General features: G+C 39.5%; 1 protein-coding gene across 3 annotated transcripts in view; it reads right to left on the bottom strand.

The window, feature by feature from the left end:
- The window catches only part of PTPRD (protein tyrosine phosphatase receptor type D), a 1,795,899-nt gene that overhangs the window by 622,907 nt on the left and 1,152,308 nt on the right, over nt 1–20,684 (bottom strand). For all 3 annotated transcript variants that reach the window (XM_075931585.2, XM_075931586.2, XM_075931588.2), the window contains exon 8: nt 17,863–17,905. The gene's annotated coding sequence lies outside the window, so the exon portion shown is untranslated. The remainder of the gene's footprint in view (nt 1–17,862; nt 17,906–20,684) is intronic.

Below are 20,684 nucleotides of genomic sequence, written 5' to 3'. Positions count from 1 at the left end.
AGGGTCTGCTACAGCGGGTCCAGCTGCAGAATCAGAGCCTTAAAAGGATTTGGTTCTTACTAGCTTCTTAGAGACAACCTCTGTAACATGATGTCCATGAAATTGCATCACCTAAGGTGCTCAAGTGGATATCTCCACCAACTCCTCAATTTCTTTTACCACCAAAAGGTTGTCAGCTCTGCAACATACCCCGTCCCCAGTTCTCTCCCCCACCCACTCCACACAGACACTCAGACAGAACGTACTACAAGCTGCTTCCTGAGGAAGTGTGCTTTCTGGATACCAGTGGGCACATGTTAACATTAATGGATGAGATGCATTTTCTGAAATATGAAGTGGCCAGAGAGAATGTTATAGGAGGTAGGTCCGGAGTATTATAGAATTGATCCATCTGAAATTGTGCACATTTTTATAGCATCGAATATGCTGGAAAATATTGGTTATATCGAAATAAGCGAGTAGCACATCACTTCCTGATTTTGCGTGAGACCAGAAGCAGAAAAGTTGAAAGACTGTAAGGAAGAGACATGAACTTTAATTTGAAGAATATGTAATTCTGTTTGTTTAAAAGGCATAAAAACATCATTTTTCATCTACGAGCATATATCTTGCCCTTTAAAAGCCAGCAAGTAAAGCTGTTATGCTTTTATATTTTGTCTATTTTGGGAATAAATGTACTTTTTTTCATGCTTCCTAGTTTTGTTCAGTGTCTGGTTCAATGAAAAAGGAAGAGAGGCCTGTCTTGGTTACGTTGACTTTTTTAGGTGTGACCTTTAGTTCTACTCATTTGCTGGCCTTTAAAGGGAAAAGTAGGGTATGAACATAGAAGGGGATATGTCCACAACAAGTACCTGGACTGATCATCTGCCATGAGTTTTATATATTAAGTAGCACCATTATAAGCTAACCTGCCTTCTCTATGGGACTATATCCCAGACCGGCTGTCGGGAAGGAAGGTGAAAAACTTTGCCCTACCTCAGCCTCTCACAGGCTATGTCTAGACTGTAGGTTTCTTTTGGAAGAAGCTTTTCTGGAAAAGATCTTCTGAAAAAACTTCTTCCAAAAGCGATCATCTACACAGCAAAAGTGCATAGAAAAAGTGATCTGCTTTTTCAAAACACTGCATCCACACTGAATGGACGCTATCTCACAGTTAAGCTGTGATTACTATGGATATAATGGCCACCAGGGCACCTACGCTTTTTCCTTTTTCCTCTTCTTTCAAAAGAGATCTTTTAGAAAAAGGCTTCTTCCTTGTGGAAAGAGGTTTACCAATGTTGGAAAAAACTCTGTTCTTTCCATTTTCTTTCAAAAGAACATGATTGCAGTGTGGATGTAAGTGAAGTTTTTTTCGGAAAAACGGCCTTTTTCTAAACAAACCCTTTGTATTGTAGACATAGCCACAGTGAGGGGATACAATCCTTCTGAACACACACACACAAGACGAGTGGTATAATGCCCACAATCGGTCATGAGGAAACCCAATCTTGCTGCAAATTTTGTGGATGGGTGCTTCCAGCCACCCCAACCCTGGTAGACAGGGCTTTTCCGGAAATATACAGGGTATTATACTGTAAGTCCTTCCCCATTCTCTCTTCCTACTCACTCCCCAACTCTCACTTCTGGTTTAACAGAAAGGGAAGTGTCCTTTCTCTGACCTGGCATAGCAGCATTCTGCTCTTCTCTTATACCCTTCTCCATCCTTGCAAGATTCCCCCATGCCCTCTCTACTACCTGTTATGGGGGAAGGCCCCTAGTAAACGAATCAAATTAATCCCTTTCCTCTGTAAACCAGATAAGGACTCCTCATGTGGATGCTTTGTGGAGTATATTGTTTCAGCCATGAACTTTCTCTTCACTCATGTGATGCCAACTTAATATTCATACAGGGAAAATGAGATAGCTTTAATCCTTAAGTAATATTTTCACGTTACATAATTGGTCTGTGCAGATCCGATTTCCTGTCTCAATTTTACAGATCCAAGAGGCGCTGATTCTGTAGTTTAGATAAGCTTCAGATATGTGTCCCAGCTCTTGTGCACTCATCTAAAGTGTCCATGTCTCCATAATCAATATCCTTGGAGACTGGAGGGCATTAGAAGAAATATAGTTTACATATTGCTGGGATACATTTAATTGGATGGAAATATTAATGCAGAATAGAAACTGAACATTTAATTATACATAATTTCCATTCATCTCAAATTTCATAGGATTTCAGTAAATTCTCATAATACTAAATCTCTATTACCTTCCCAAGAGTAATCATCCACACCTCCCACAATATTTGATAAGTTGGTCTTGTAACAGTATTATTAGAGTGGGCACCTTATATTAATTTTCTTTCCCTGTCTCAGTTCCATAGTAAGAAGAAAAGCTAGACATTTCTCCCATCTGTTTGCAGGTGACATACTTTCACCTCTATTTGAGGAATTCAAGATCTGGGGGAAGGGGCAGAGCGTGTGTTTTTGTGTTTTCAGTTTTGCAACTCCGTGTTATCATACATTTGATGTTTCATTTGGGAAGGTAAATACATTCAGTGGCAGATCACCGCTCTTCAGATGTTGTGACCAGTTTTCAAACCTGTGACATAACCTCACCAAAAGGAATTTTTTCACCTTACACCATTTCCCCCCCCTAAGCAGCAATGTATGGACATAAAATACAACATGTGTGCTAACTGTGAATATCTCCTGAAGAAAGAAACCCATTTTCCTCAGAGCAGAATATTTTCCCCCATCCCCTAGAAATTATATATGCTTCAAGGGGAGGTTTGGGTTAACTGTTTTATAAACTTCTTGTTGCTAATTATTATTAAAAGGAATGTAAGATGTGATACAAAACCACCGAATATTGAAAGCTTCTCTTACGAAAGACATTTTACAGCAAATCTACTCATGATCCAGGCTGGATTCAAACTACATCCCTCGAGGTAAAAAGTCTAATCCACTGAGCTTATCACTTATGTATGTAATTATGAATTAGATACGCACTGCTCTCAGACATATTTTAATCAGTCTTTTACTGAATAATTAAAACAATACAGTAATTTTTGAACTTCAATAAAGTCCCTCTGAGATGCTAGCATCAGTAATTAGAGAGGGTCAGAGGACAGGAAGTATGCCACATGACAGGAAGACGGGGATAATTTATAATATGATATTAGAGCACATCAGTGCTCGCAGGATTCCTCTAAACTCTGTGTGTGTGTATGATAACAGTGTTAAGCCAATACAAAATGTGTGTTGTTAAGACTAATTACAACACCAGTAACTGTAAAATGTAGGTTATGTCTGTATTCTTGAATAGCTGATCCAGTTTTTCTTAATCATAACAATGTGCCACTTCTGTGTTTCCATGAGCATTCATCTCATGAGATAAGAAAGTCTTCCGCTAAAATTTTAAAATTTTAATGATATAATCAAACTAACCTGAATTCAATATCTACCACATTTTCTTGCACAGACCAACAAAGTTTTAATGATATAATCAAACTAACCTGAATTCAATATCTACCACATTTTCTTGCACAGACCAACAAAGTTCATTTAAAAGGAATAACTAACATATCTTTTTGTGCAATACTGACACAATATCAGAGTTATTGCTGTTAGGGGAATGAATAAAAATTATCACTAATAATAAGAGATGTTCTAAAACTGTGTAAAAAAATGAGGAGGAGGTAGGGGAACAGCCAGTAAGGAACAAGGAAAGGCATTCATTTGCTTTAGAATTAGCACTGTCATACCATTGAAAAATTAATCACGATTAATTATGCTGTTTAAATAAATTGTAGAATATTAAATTATAATATAATTCAATTTCAAATATACTTATTTCAGTTACACCAGAATGCAATGTGTTCAGTGCTAATTTTGTATTTTATTACAAATATTTGTGTACACACCTAGTGGGTGTGGTTCATTCAGGTAGTGGCACTTAAACCTCTTATGGTGAGAGATAAGAAGTAAGCTCTATAGTCTAAGTTGAGAGCCATCTGGCTTTATAGCTCAAGCTGTAGAGGTTCCTGCACTAAGCTCCAAAGATCCCAACCTTGAATCTTCCTTGTGGTGGTTAAATGTGCACTCTAAAAAATAGTATTTTTTAATTCACGACATACATGTACTACAGTGCATTCTATTTATTGTGAAAAAGGAACGAACAAATGTAGAGTGATATAGAAAAAATAACTGCAGTCAAAAATAAAACAATGTAAATCTTCAGGGTCTACAAGTCCACTCGGTCCTACTTTTTGTTCAGTCAATCACTCAGACAAACATGTTTGGTTGAATTTGCAAGAGATAATGCTGCCAGCTTCTTGTTTACAGTGCCATTAAAAAGTGAGAACAGGCATCCAAATGGGACTTTCGTAGTTGGCATTGCAAAATATTTACATGCCAGGTATGCTAAACATTATTATGCTTCTGCACACTTCAGCCACCAATCCAGAGGGCATGCTTTCATGCTGATGGCCATTGTAAAAATAATGCATTAATTACATTTGTGACTGCATTCCTTGAGGGGAGAATTCTAGATCTTCTGTGCTGCTTTACCCACATTCTTTCATATCTCTCATGTTATAGCAGTCTTGGATGATGACTCAGAACTTGTTGCTCATTTTAAGAACTCTTTCATAGCAGATTTGACAAAAAAACAAAGAGGGAACCAATATGAGATTTCTGAAAATAGCTAAAGCACTCAGCCCAATGTGTAAGAATATGAAGTGTGTTCCAAAACCTGAGGTATGGAACGTGTTTTTAGAAATCTTAAAAGAGCAACACTCCAGTGCAGAAACTATAGAACTCGAACCACCAAAAAAGAAACTCAACTTTCTGTTGATAATTAAAATGAACATGTGTCAGTCCGTACCGCTTTGGATCATTATTGAGCAGAATCCATCATCATCATGCGTGCATGTCCTCAGGAATGGTAACTGAAGCATGCAGTGATAGATGAAACTTTAGCGCAGCTGGCATGTAAACCTCTTGTGATAGATGCCAACTACAACAGTGCCATGTGAAGCCTGTTCTCACTTTCAGGTGACACCCTAAGGAAGAAGCAGGCAGCCTTATCTCCTGAAAATGTAAAGAAACATGTTTGACTGAGTGACTGCCTGAACAAGAGGAAAGACTGAGTAGATCTGTAAGCTCTACAGTTTTACACTGTTTTGCTTTTGAATGCAGATATGCAATAAAAAATTCTACATTTATAAATTGCATTTTCATGATAAAGAGATTGTACTCCAGCACCTGTATAACAAACTGCTGCAAAATAGGGGTGTAAAATCCCGTTTAATTAGTTAACTGGTTAAACATTAAGTTTAACTAGTTAACTCATTAAATGGGTGCAGGCAGGGGGGCTGGAATCAGTAGGAGCTGGAGCAATTCCCCATCTACTGTGGACAGGGGCTGCTCCAGCCAGCAGTCAGAGCAACCCCTGCTTGCAGCAGAGAGACGGGGCCAGGCCTGCCATGGATAGGAGCTCTCTGGCCAGCCCTCATCAGAGCAGCCCCGGCCTGCGGTTGGCCCTAATGGTCTGGAACAGCTCCCTGCTCAGGATCAAGTAGGTAGCTGCTCTAGGCCCAACTGATTAACCTCACCCATTATGGGTAAGGCTTACCGATTAACTGTTTAACTATTCACATCCCTACTGCAAAATACTATTTCTTTTGTTTATCATTTTTGCAATGCAAATATTTGTAATAAAAATAATATAAAATGAGTACTGCCCATTTTGTATTCTGTGTTGTGATTGAACTGAATATACTTGGTCACAATATATTTGAAAATGTAGGAAAACATCCAAAATATTTAATAAATTTCAGTCAGTATTTTGTTGCTTAATAGTAATTCAATATTTTTGAATTAATCGAGTGAGTTAACTGCACTTCATCAACAGCCATATTTAGAACCCATTTGAGCCTTTGCTTCAAACAACAACATAATAGCTAAATTTGACAGGTTGAACCTCTCCAGTCCAGCAACCTCGGGAACTGACCTGGACCGAATCAGAGAATTTGCCAAAGCACAGGAGATGAATATTGTCTAGCAGCGTTACCAACATTTCCATTACATACTGGGCTCTTAGTAGACATTTAGGGGTAAATTAGAGGTAATTAACAGCACAGAACACTCAGAGCCAGGACTGGTGCCCGTAAAGAAACTTTATGGACAGCAGGAATCTTGGCCACACCTACGACAGCTAATTAAAATCATGCCAGACTACGGATGTTGCCGCACCACAGAGCCCTGGAGTAGAGAAGTTGTTTCTAGCTGCCTGCGAACAGGCACTATCAGCTCCACAGTACTAGAACAGCACTACCAACCAAAGAACAGAAAAGGTAGTGGTTCATCAAAAAGGGTGGAAAAAAAAACCTTTTAACTCGACTACTTTAAGTGTATTTAGTGCTGACAGCCTCTCAGACTGACAGCCCAGGAGAATGAAGCTCTTTTATCTTCAGCATAGGCAGTGGTTATCTGACTCCTGTTTGGAGGGATCACCTCTAAAAGCCAGAGAATTATACTTTCTTCTAGGGATATTAGATATCATTTAATTTAATAATCGTGTAACCACATCAAATCTTACTGGTTACACGATTATTAAATGGTCCTCTGGGGCAGGGCTGGTTACCAGTACGCTCCCGACCCCAGTCATGGGGAGCGTCCTGCCACCCTGCACTGCTGCCTCTGTATCACAGGCAGCAGTGTGAGGCAGTGACAGCCACTACCTCTGGGGAACCCAAGCTCCCCATGAACAGAGGCTGTGCCGACATCCCATGGAACAGTCTCTGCTTGAGGGGGCCCAAGCTCCCTGTAGACAGGGACTGCTCTTCTATCCTGCCTCCCCACCCCCACAGCTCTGCAAACCTGGTGCTTGAGAGGAGCTGGCTCCCTATGGGCACCGGCTCCAACCTCCCCGCCTCCCCCCCCAGCCTCTGTTACAGGTTTATTGGTTAATCTTTTAAACGACTATACGCTAACATCCCTACCTTCTTCTATATTGGCGTTCACATCCTAGGGTTCCTGAGCAATTTATGGTGTTGCATAAACTCTTCCCTTCTCAAAATACAAAACTGGAGGGCCTCCTGGCTAGATGGGAAAGTAAGAACATCTAAGTTGTATGCTTACACCTAATAGTGGATATTGGTCCTTCTGACCGAGAGAATATGTTACTTCTATTGTAACATATAGAAGTTACAATATGCTGCTCTGGCCGATCTTCTCAGTCTTGTGTCAGCTGAACATTCGCTGGCTTACACTCATCCTTGCTGACTAAGGGGCTGAACCCACATCATCAAAGATGGATGAGTCGGACTAAAGCGGGTGTCATCAGAATGCTGAAAACTTGTATCTTACACTTCTTTACCAAGCCTGTGAACTGCACAATATACACGTTGGATAGTAGGGGTAATAACACGGCACAGAGAGGTACCCACTCTTTTCTAAGATGCTTCTCTTTTTTCTCTGTCCTTCACGCCACTTCTGATTTTATCTGACCTTTCCATCACCCCACTCGCAGTCAGGTATGCTTGCTTTGCTGATATTCCGCATTACTGTGGGTGTTCAGCTGTTACCTCCCAGTGTCACATGCTCCTGGGTTCCACTGGGTCAGGAGTGCACAAGGTATTTTGAGGCTGCTCCAGCCCTGAAGAAAGCCGCCAGTACAGCATTTTGTCAGATACGGCACAGCATGTCAGAAAAGCACCTGCATATGGATGGGAATTGTTGGGGGGCAGCTGGGGTAACAAAACATGGACTAAGGAAGGGAAGGAAATAGAAAGATACTCATTTAATAGTCAGGAAGTCAGATTATACTCAAACAATGGAAAAGAAAGAGAGGAGGAGAAACAGGCAACTGGGGCATGGAAGAAAACTATTGTAAGTAATATACAAACTTTTCCTAAGCTTTGGACAGGCTAATGGGGTGTAAGAGTGGGGTGTACACACAGGGAGGGGAAGAAAAGGAGCAACATGTGCTTCTATAAAAGCACGACCTTAGGAAAAAGACCAAATACATTACATATCTAGAGAAGTAGGGAGTTAGGCAGGAGAAGCCTGAAAAGCTTCAGACAGTCTGGCAAAACTGCAGGAATACAGCCAAATGCTTTGGATTAGAAGCATACCACTGATTCTGACACAGAGAAGCCCTTAGAGAATACACAAGATTTGAAGACAGTACAGTGCACAGAAGAGACTGTCAGACCTGCAGTGACCTTTTGATGAATCTGAAATATCAGCAAACATAAAGGAGCCTGAGCACAGTACAAATGATGGACTCAGGAAAGAAAAGGAATTGGGAAAATGGCCGGACTCACCACATCTCAGATAGTGGATGGAAGAGACAAGAAATAGCAGACAAGAAAGCCAAAGGGGGGGACAAACAAAGCATGAAATACGTAATTAAAAAGCCCTTTACCATCTACTTTCAGATAGTACAAAAACCAAACCAAAACATTTAGCTCATTTTGAATTGTGCATAGACCTGAATTTCAAGAAGGATTTAATTTGATTTTGACAAGTTGATCCATTCATGCTTGATGGTCAGTTAGACTAAAGTAATATAGGAATGGTTCTAAATAGTGACATTAAAATGTTTTGAGTACTCATTGGTATAATCCAGTAGCTGTTGTTTTTACCTATTACCTAGAAGTTATCCATATAAACTACGTCCGGGCAATGCCCCTGAATAATGTAGGTACAGCATCCACCCACACTGAAAAGGTGGAAAAAGGAAGTGAAAAAAAGTAGGTGTTTCTCCTCTGCCTCTCAGAATCGAGCACCAGGTTTGAGGTTGTCTCTACACACTCCTTATTTTATTAGGATTGTGGTGGAAGTTATCTTTCCATTGAGCTCCCAGAAAAACAAATCTAAACTTAATAGGAGATTAAGACACCTGGGCTACTATATAATTTAATTTCTATTGTAAGACTCCCATCAATGTATTATCAAAGCACACATGCAAAAGTTAAGAAAAAAGTCTAGACAACTACCAACAAACTATAATAATAATTCTACATATGGCCTTCTCAAACTAGAATTCATGGCCTGCTTGCCTCAATGCACAGATTTTTTTTTTTTAAACAAGACTGGAACAGAGTGGTTGCACAGAGGAAAAAACTAGATCTCTAAATGAATAAATAGTAAAATAAGCATGAAAGTATACATTATTAAGCTGTAAATGATCACCAGTTTGACTGTTGGGGAGAAGTCAGCTGGAATAATGTGTGTGATTACAGAAAAAAAGAATCCAACAGCAGCACCCAACCCAGGCAAACAATAAGCCAAACATTCAAATATGTTATTAAGAAACACACTGCCCACAGCAAGGGAACAGGCACTTACATGATTAATTGCTAGAATATACACCACAATCTTTTTTAAATCATCACAGGTTCAATTCATTCAAAAAAGGTAAATAGCATATTAATGATTGGTTTAATAAATCTGGTGTGGTAACAGTCCCAAATGTGTTTAAATTCACAACTTCACTTCAAATCCAAAATGGCTGTACCCTAAAGATCACAGGTAAATTCCCGTATAACGGACTAGATCCTCAGCTGGTGCAAATCCCTAGCTGGTGCCAATTTAAGCCATCTGAGGTTCTCCCACAGTATTTTTACCCAGTAAGTAAATGGCAAGACTGAAAAGAAGCCATTTCCATTAATTGAAAATGCACATTTTAATCCATAAAAGCAAACTATGCTAAGCAAAAGCCAAGAGTTCAGTTCTGCCCTCACATAAGTGGGTGACTTCTCAAGGAATTCAGTGGGAGTTGTACCCATTTATGTGAAAGCTGAGCTAATCTCCTGAGCTGGATAGTTTAGTTCTCATCAGGAAACTGAAAATTTAAGACAGCACAAGCAAACAGAATGCTGTTCCTTTATGCATACTTATGATAAACTAAGCAGTCCTTTAATTACAGTCACATCCTATAAAGCAATATTATACCATGCATTAACCATTAACAGTAGCTACATATGTGTATCATCTTGTATTGTGTTTCATTTTTGAGTACTTAAAGTTTTTTAATTGACTAAGATCTTTTACTGTAGATTTTTACATGATAAACTCTCAAGCTATGCATTTTTAATAAATCAGTCAGCAGCCATAAACCACACAGATTCTTTACAACTGGTAAACAACTTCCCATATATGCATTTCAGGAGATGAGGCAGTTAACTACAAAGCTAATTTGTATCCCAATAAAGGTTCACTATTACTCTGCATTGGTTTTCCTGTTCCACAATATGATAATGAGAAAGTACGGTTTTCTGCATTCTTTTCATGTACAGGATTCACTATGTAGCATAGGTGTACTATAAGAGTTAATGTGCATGTACCTATAGATGTAGAAAATTATAAAACAGTATGTCATTATTTAAGAAGCAATAGGGATTGTATACTTAAACCGGTATCAAACTCAGCAGGATATGTAATGAGTGTGTTCAGAGAGAGATATAATTAAGCTTATCTTATCAGCTTTCGCTAATATTTTGTTTTAAAATTAAATTTATAAAAGTGTTCTATTAAAAGGGAAGATAACTGTCCTGACAAACCGTTTGATGTGAGCAGGAACTCCGTACAGAAACGAGGTGACAAACTTTCTACTTTCGGTGTCACTTCAGTTTGCAACTGCCTTGTCCTGGGCTACTTTGTATCTACCTGCAGCAGTAATTGTGGCCCGGGAACCCGAAGAGTCTATATAGAGTATTCAGGAAGACTGGGATCACTACACTTTGTGGAGGACTTCTTCTACAGCACATCTTCTTTTAGAGCCCTTGTTAATATGCCCTGATTAATTTAATGATGTTTTAGGTTAAATTATCAAACTATAGTAAATACACTGACTGACAATTTAATTTGCTTAAACACAACCCTAAAATGTCAGGATCAGCCTTTCAGGGTGCAGTGGTGCTGACATTATTTTTGGGGTGGGGAGGGGTTGAGCTGCATCCCCCTTTCTGATCTGTTAAGATCAGTTTGCCAATTCTCCCAGAGGTAATCCCATTGCTTCAAATGGCATCCAGTCCATGAGAGTTGGTAACTCACTGCCCCAGGTTGTGCCTATATTTGGGCCAGTGGGCAGCAGAACCCAGAGGGCAAGCTGAGCCTATGGGACCAGTAGGTGATGGGACCCCAAGGGCCAGTGGGACACCAGGGGACCAATAAAGCCCTTAGCAGCAGGACCCCGAGATGCTGGCAAAGCACATGATCTGGCAGCACCCCTCAGAGGTCACTCTGATGCCAGGACCTGGGGCTGGAGAAGTTGGCAGCATGGCCAACCCCACGCATGGGAAAGCCCAATTCAAAACCTGGTGGTGTTGCAGCACCTTCTGCACCACTACTTCCTATGCCTATGTCAGAGTATTTCAGCAATCTTTTTATTTCAAGGTCTCTGGTGAAATTTCTTGATTGCAATATTTTGTTTGATTGCACTTTCCTAGACTTTTCTTCACTTTCACATACTTCTTAATCATCTTGTTTCTGTCTGATATTTAGTAATTGAACATTTACATGCCTGAGGTAAAGGAGTTCAGCAGGGGACTTTCTATATTGCAGGGGTGAATCTCTATAGTTGAGCAGTGCTAAATGTGAATCCTGCATCTATTACTTTTTTGAGCAAATTCTTCACTATATGTACTCCATGTTCAGCTAATCCATTGGTCCATAATATATATATGGGAAGATATATATGTCTCATGATTAGGGCCCTAGCAAATTAATGGCTATGAAAAACACATTATGGACTGTAAAATCTGGCCTCTTCCTCCATAATATCCTCTATAATATCTGATATTTTTGTGCCTTTACCCTGTAGAGATTTTACTACAGAAATGTCACAAGGGAGACCAGCATTTCTCAAACTGAGAGTCCTGACCCAAAAAGGATTCACAGAGGAGTCACAAGGTTATTTTAGAAAGTGGTCACTGTATTGCTACCCTTGCTTCTGAGCTGCCATCAGATCTGGGTAGCACCTGGCTCCAAAGGCAGTGCCATACTAGTAACAGCACAAAAGTAAAGGGTGGCAATACCATACCATGCCACATAATCTATGCTTCCGAACTGGGCTCCAGGCCAGCAGCCATCTCTTTCCAGCTGCCCAGCTCTGAATGCAGACCAGCAGCAGAGCAGAAGTAATGATAGCAGCACTGCAAACCCCTACAATAATTGTGCAACTCCCCCAACAACACTTTTATGAGTAAAGAACCTAAAATTACAACATATTGACATTTATGACTTAAATAGATGAAATCATGAAATTTACCACTTTTAACATAAGGCCATGAAAATGCCAAAGTGTACTGTGAATTTGGTAGAACCCTACTCATGATGAATTTCATACATATTAGCAAAAAAACCCAGGAATTCTTTGTTTTTGAACTGTAATTTTTGTCATTTAGTACTGTTTGTGGAATTCCATGCCATGCAAATACATATTTAATGTGCCTGTCAACTGTTGATGCTATGGTATATTCAAGTGACTTTACTTCTGGGAAAATAAATAGAACAGTTCATTATAACCAGCTGATCATGCCTTCCTAAGATGAACAGTTCAGTTCCAACTTTGTCCCCTGGACCTTGGGAGTTGCATGGTAACACTGGTTCCTTCCGGTAGGAATCACTATACTTCTGTCCACCTGCTAACCATTACCCCAAAGGTTATTATTTCCTCTGATCAGTAAGTAATTGCCAATTTCCCATCATTTATGAAAGTCCTCTCATGATAAGTGATACAGAATGATAACAGAATCTCAACAAAGACTTTCTTTATCATCTTAGCACACATGGTTACTTTGAAACCCTGATAACATATGTCTAGATTAATACTAGTGCGGCTCTCTGATTTATTAATAATTTCTGCTGATTTTCTTCTTCCTTGCTCCCTCTTTTGTAATATTTTGCATCTTAGCAACCTTTCATTTCCTCTTGGACAATTATAATTTGGTAATTGGAAATAATAGAACCTTCTGACTAGTTAAAATTATGTCACTGCTCATTTCTTAATTCATGTACAATCCAGACTCTCTATGATTAAGTGATTTGGATTTATCATTTTCCTTTGGATCCTTAATTCTAAATATATATAAAACGAAGGCTATCAAAGGCAGGCTAAAGTGAAGACATCCTCTTGAGACAGAGGAAGCCTTATCAACTGGAGAGAATTTTTTTTTCTGTGTAACACCCTCTGCCACGTGAAAAGCAAGATGGGGAAAAGTATATAATAAACTGTCAGTTTTTATAACATCATAGGCTTTCATGAAGATTCAATAATCTAAGTGATGTCATAGCTGCCTCAGGTAATGAATACTGCATGCTGCATAAAACTATGATTTATTACTATGATGGCACTTTACAGCATCAAGGGCTAACTCTGGGACTCACTGGGATTTCTATGATTCCATATCAACTTGTCTTGGAATGGCTTTTAAATCTCTAGTTCACAGGGAGGAGACCTAAAAATATCAGTTCTGTTTATGATGCCATTATTTTCTGAATATGTGCAAATAGAGCAAGGAAACACAATGGGGTTGATTTATGGATTGGCTTGTGTTGGCTTTATTTAAAGAAATAAGTAATGGCTACTATAAGTATTAATGTCCTCATAGGATGTATAGCTACCTGACCTGCTACTCAATTGTACTTTGAGTGCTCCATCGCTGTAAAGCTTTTTGAGTAGGCTGTTAGGCAATCAAAGGTTGCTACACTTTTGCCATCTCAATGTCCTTTGATCCCCATAATCAGCTCCCTCCTCTGTATAATCTAAACTTTATTAAGTAAATTGCAGGCTCTCAAGAACAGCCACACAGAAGAAATGACTATACCTAGAGGAAATAGAGAGCCCTACAAAATAAACAGCAAGTTGGCTCATAGTCATGCTTTTACAATGAGAAATCCTGTGGCACCTTATAGACGAACAGATATATTGGAGCATTGTACTATATGCCATCATGTGCAAGAAATGCCCCTCTGCCATATATATCGGCCTAACTGGACAGTGCAGTCCCTACATAAAAGAATAAACGGACGCCAATCAGATATCAGGAATTTTAATATACAAAAGCCTGTAGGAGAACACTTTAATTTCCCTGGACACACAGTAGCAGATTTAAAAGTAGCCATCTTGCAACAACAACAAAATCTTTAAAAACAGACTTCAAAGAGAAACTGCGGAGCTACAATTCATCTGTAAATTTGACACTATTTTTTTAGGATTAAACAAAGACTGTGAATGGCTAGCCAACTACAAAAGTAGTTTCTCCTCTCTTGGGCTGTGTCCAGACTCCATGCCTCCGTCGACGGAGGCATGTAGATTAGCCAGATCGGAAGAGGGAAATGAAGCCGCGATTAAAATAATCGCGGCTTCATTTAAATTTAAATGGCTGCCCCGATCTGCCGATCAGCTGTTTGTCGGCAGATCGGGAGAGTCTGGACGCGATGCCCCGACAAAGAAGCCTTTCTTCATCGACACAGGTAAGCCTCGTGAAACCAGGTTTACCTGTGTCGATGAAGAAAGGCTTCTTTGTCGGGGCATCGCGTCCAGACTCTCCCGATCTGCCGACAAACAGCTGATCGGCAGATCGGGGCAGCCATTTAAATTTAAATGAAGCCGCGATTATTTTAATCGCGGCTTCATTTCCCTCTTCCGATCTGGCTAATCTACATGCCTCCGTCGACGGAGGCATGGAGTCTGGACACAGCCTAGGTGTTCACACCTGCACATCAACTGCTAGAAGTGGGCCACATCCTCCCTGTCTGAAATGACCTTGTTATTTCTAACCTTACTCTTGATTGGAACTGTTTTTCTTATGCCTGTAAATTTATACCTGCCTCTGGAATTTCCCCTACATGCATCTGACGAAGTGGGTCTTTGCCCATGAAAGCTTATGCTCCAATATATCTGTTAGTCTATAAGGTGCCACAGGACTTCTCGTTGTTCTTGCAGATTCAGACTAACATGGCTACCCCTCTGATACTTGTCAATCATGCTTTTGGATTTCTGTTTATTACAAAAGTGCAAGGGCTTCCTGATTTGCTCCATAGCATAATTTATTTGGATTTTGGGAACAAAATGCATATTTGTAAATGTATTCACCCTTAAATCTTAAGCCAAAGACCAGCCCAAGACCTATCCCATGCCAGCTCATTCAACTAAGGAGCTGTTTAATGTTAGTGTAGACATTTGGACTCAGATTGGAGCCTGAATTCTAGGACTCTGAGTTTGGAGGGTCCCAGAGCTCATATTGCCACCAGAGCTACACCACAATTAACAGCCCATTAGCATGAGCCCCAAGAGCCAAAGCAACTATCATGGGCTAGCCACAGGGTGTCTAATTGTGGTGTAGGCATATCCAAAGTGATTCTCTTTAGTGGAAAATCATGCTGTTCCACATTACCCTACACAGCATTTAATAAACTGGCTTTTACTAATGGCTGCGAATGTTTCCAAAGCAACTACTTTAAATAATGCCAATCAATTACCCCTTGAAACCGTTTTATAATATTTGTTTTTGATGTTTCTAATTTGAAAAAGGCAAAAAAGGGGGGCAAAGGGTGGAAATTTAAAATACGAGTTAGGCCTTGAAACCCCACCCCCGAAAGTTTCATGTTTTGTAAAATCAAGACATGTATTACTTGAAGTGAGAAGAAAACACATTCTCAGCAAATAAATTGTATGGACAAAATAACAATACCAATGTATAACTGTACAACTGTTCAGCAATTTCTTACCAATGAGTAAACTGATAAGAAAAGAACAAAGTTTACTAATGCAATATCAACAATGGCAAAAATCTAAAAATTAAGAAAGATTAGTTATCACCTTTATGAAGCAATGTGCTTACAATGGAGACTTCTAATGATAGAAAAAGGAAATGTTCAGTGTGAGTCACTTACACAACTAAGCCTTATTTCTTGATAGGCTCAGTTTCTTGGTCCCTAGACAAACAGAGCTACTTCATATAGAAGAAAGTATTTGGATCGGTAGAAGCTAGCATGCATTGATGAAATCCTTAATAGAACCTCAACCTGACCCCTTGTTTGGCACTCACCAGAGAGAAAGAGAGCAATTCTTAGCTATCATTTTTATTATGATATCACCCAGAGGCCTCGGCCAGATCAGTGCTGGAATGACACCCTACAAATGCATAATGAGACAGTCTATGCTTCAAAGAGCTTACAATCTAAAAGGACAAGGCAGCAAAGTAGGTGCAGGAGGGGAGTAGGTGCAGAGAAGTGAAGTGACTTTCCCAGGTCACATAGTAGGGTTTAGAACCCACATCTCCTGACGTTCAGTTTGCTGCACTCTTCACTGAATTTACCTGATTAGCGGTTGTAGTCAGTTGATTGAGACATAATGTTTGAAGACTGTTTAAAAACCTTTGTTGTTTAAGATGTTCAAATGTGTCAGATCTTAACTTAGAAGTCAAAAAGGGCAGGTACTCATGTCCTGTCCCAAACTTCCAAGTTGTTTTTTTCTCATCCCCTCCAGAAGAGCGAAGAAAAAAGTTCTCAGACAGGAGTATTAATTAATTTTAAGGAGTGTGCACACAGGATTTATTCCAGCATAGATTATGAGGACTTGATTTTTTTGTTCAAAAACATACTGATGTTTCACCATCAGATGAAATAGGATCACACAGGCACATCCCAATTAAATGGATTACAGCTAATAATTTAAGACTGTTGACCCTTTCCTAACTCTCTCTCGTAAATCCTATTTTTTATTGCTACTTTCCCTACCACCCATCTTGCTCAATGAAGATTTCTTTGCCTGATCAGTTTATTCTGGTCTCCCTTCCATTCTATACAGATATATCAGCAAAGAATGTCTGAAAAGTGTTGAGGGGAATGTTTCACCAAAGGCTTCTCACCTGCTAAACACAGCAACCTCCAGTGATGGAAAGAAAACATTGCTTAAAATCTGTCAACACACAGGCTGAATTTAAAAACTGAGGGCAATCCTGGCTGAAATGGGACTCTGAGCAACTGTACCTAAATCTGGAACCAATTTTGACTTTATAGTTTTCATTTATTGCAACATTTATAACAAACTTTAAATAATGTAATTCTTACTGGCCTGACAAAAAATGGAAACATACAACCGAGACACTATCTGCCATATGCCTGGCTTGTACATTTTGTTACCTGACTGTAATGGCAAATCACTATTCACATCCTAGGTAAAGCAAATAACAGGTATGATGCACTGCCAATTATAAAGCTAGCTAGGTACATGCACAATCATTACTACTTCACTTCATTGATTTGAATTGCTAGTTAGTTTTAACATGCTGCTGTAATCGTATTTATTCTCATCAGAAACTTAATCCAAGTCCTATTCATGACAACAAAAAGATACAAAAAAGGGAGTTAAAAGGGGCCGAAGGTGTTTGATCATCAGATTTGTTCACAACTGAAATACAGAATTGTCTTTAAAAGTACTGAAAATTTTACATGTAAACTTTCAGACAGGTGTGACATGCAGAACACATGTTTAAGAGAGCCCGTGACCTATTTTGCTGGCTTATTGAATCTGACACCAAAAAGAAAAGCTATAAAGCTCAAAATCAACTTTTATTCCAAAAAGTCTGCAAAATCTAAACTGTGATCTTATTCATGCCCCTCAGGACTTCTTTGGACAAGATTTCACAGCAAAAACCACCACTCCAAATACTGTGCTCCATTTCCCATCTACAAGAACTTTTAGAGTTCCAACAACTGCTAGAGGCTTCCAAATACAAGAGACATTTTAGATTTACACCAAGAAATCCATGCCAAACATTAGTAATCATTGTGGTCCCCTTAAGAAAAAAGTTGAACTGTAACATAAACACTTTGAAATACAGCATATGTAAAATCTTACTTTGATTTCTTCAGAGTCTGTTGATGTCCACCGGATTTCTCACCTAAAGAAAAAAAGGCAGAATGACTCAATGTAAAGTTTTGAGACATGCCTAATACGTCTTTATTGTCATTAGAGAGATTCAAAAAGATGGTCAAGAACAAGCAACAATGCACTTTTATATTTTACCTTCAATCCCAGTTTCCTGGGACATGCCATATATGTTAGACCCCAACAGCAAAGGGTATTGACTGATGTTTTTACTATGTGTTTAAACATATATTTACATTCATTTATATAAAGTAGACAACTATTAGGGTTACAAACAAAACAAAGGTTGACAAATTAAAAAAAAAATCCTCTTTTACTTTAGAGAGAGGCCCTTCCACATTCCAGCCTATGAAGACAGACATGATATCTGTTTTATATACATGATATTGCATACTCCAGCCTAGCAGGTAAGGATAATCTGGGTGTACTGTTTGGACTCAATAACAATTGTGATCTTTGTGGGAAATACAGGTGTGAACATATACATAGCCCAGAGCATTAAGGACATGTGAAGTTAACACAAAGTTTCTTATTGACTCCAATGGTCTTTGGATTGGGTTCTAAGAGAAGGATCAGTATTAAAAAAGTGCAGCTCATGCCTACTGACCATATTTAATCATTTCCAAAGTATACTACAGATGATACACTCTACATTGAGAGGCAAAGTTCCTTCAATGTAAATTCCTTCTTTGTGAAAAGCAATTTTTAAAATTGGTCTCCTTTTACAAAAATTACAAGAAAAAGAAATACAAAACCATTGGCCTAAACTTTTCAGCAGAGGAACTGACATGAGAAACCTTTCGATATTATTGTGCTAATTATATAGTGGAGCTACTGGAGCTGGCTGGAAATTTTTCAATGAATACATTTTAGTGATAAAAGAAATTTCTTGTGCTCAAATTTCTGCCAAAAATACTGACATTTTCCCAGGCAGTCTTAAAACATTCCTTAGAGAGAGGGGTAAAAAATAATCCTTACAGGTACACTCAAACTTACACAGTTCTAAGACACCTTTGTTTAATCAAATCCAATATTTTTTCCCCTGAAGCTTTTGTAACGCACAGTATACATAGAATGGTCATCAGTAAACAGTATTTGGATAGTCTCAGAAGGGTAGTCTATAACTTAAAAATCTTAAACAACAAATGGTCCTGCAGCACCTTAGGCTATGTCTACACTTGCTCCCTAGTTCGAACTAGGGATGCAAATGTAGTAGACCGAAATTGCTAATGAAGCGGGGATTTAAATATCCTGCACTTTATTAGCATAATCTCTCCCACATGCTATTCTGCTCACCAGTGGATTCGAACCAGGAAGTACGCTCCGGGATGCATTAGTTCAAATTAAACCCCTTCGTTTGAACTACCATTACTTCTCATTTTTTTGAGGAGTAACGTTAGTTTGATCCAAGGGGTTTGATTCGAACTAATGCATCCCGGAGCTCACTTCCTGGCTTGAATCAGCTTTCTAATGAAGCGCGGGATATTTAAATCCCCGCTTCATTAGCAATTTCGGTCAGCTACATTTGCATCCCTAGTTTGAACTAGGGAGCAAGTGTAAACGTACCCTTAGAGACTAACAAAAAATATAGATAGTATCAAGAACTTTTGTGGGCACAACCCACTTCTTCAGAGGAATAGAGTAAGGGGTACAAATAGAAGAAAAAAGGGGAAATGGGGAGGGAAGAGAAGGAAAAAAATCTTGTTAATTAGAGTGTCTGTGCTACATGAGGCTAATAGAGTGAGCTATAAGTACCCAATACTTTTGATGTCAGGATATCGAATATAGCAGCCCATCCAGTTCATGTCTTTGTTCAAATCTTGATTAAAAGTGGCAAATTTGCAAATAAAGGCATGTTCCATAGCTTCTCTGTCCAGCTGGTTTTTGAAATTGCTTTGTAAGTGTATAGTCACTTTGGGTACATCTACACCAGTGGTGCCCAACGCGGTGCCTGCAGGTGCCATGGCGCCCGCCGGGGCATTTATGTGTGTCCGCTGAAACATCTGGGCTGGCCCCGCCCTTGGTGCGCTGCACATGTGTGGTGCCAGCCCCGGGCATATGGGTAGCCTCTGCCCCGAGCATGCAGCACATGTACGGTGCCGGCCCTGGGCTCAGGTGCGTGGGTGGTCCCCACCCTCGGGCATGCGGCACATGCGTGGCCCCACCCTCAGTAGCGCAGCACGTGAGTGGCCCTGTCCCTGGGCACCCGGCAGCCATGAAAGGTTGGGGACCACTGATCTACACATTGGGGGTATTGTATCCTGAAATAGGTACCCCGCATCTATTGAACATGCCTGCTATTTTGGCAACCCTGTAACCTTCGTTCCGCAAGGGTTAAGCGATGTCTCAAAATAGCATGTTATTTTGAAATCTGGCGCTGTATAGATGTATCAAATTTTGAAATATGTTATTTTGAAATAAAATCGAAATAAGAAATGCAAATTGCATATCTTATTTCAAGTTCAGGGAGCTGTGTAGATACACCCTATTAGATCCATTAGTGAGTATCTAGGCAAGTTAAAATGTTCCCCAGCAGGTTTCAATGTATTACCATTTCAAATATCTGATTTGCATCCATTAATCCTTTGTGGTAGAGATTGTCCAGTTTGGTCAATATACATGGCAGAGGGGACTTGCTGGCATTTGATGGCATAGATCACCTTAGTGAATGTGCAGTTGTATGTAGGTCCTGTGATGATGTCACTTGTATAGCTGTGTGGACAGAGCTGGTACCAGAGTTTATTGCATGGGTTGGTTCCTGGGTGAGTATTATTGACGTTTGTTGCATGGTT

The sequence above is a fragment of the Pelodiscus sinensis genome, chromosome 6 (genome assembly GCF_052426305.1).
Source record: "Pelodiscus sinensis isolate ZL-2025 chromosome 6, ASM5242630v1, whole genome shotgun sequence".
Classification (NCBI taxonomy): Eukaryota; Metazoa; Chordata; order Testudines; family Trionychidae; genus Pelodiscus; species Pelodiscus sinensis.
Note: the sequence above shows the minus strand (reverse complement) of the source record. Positions and strands in the feature narration are given on the sequence as shown.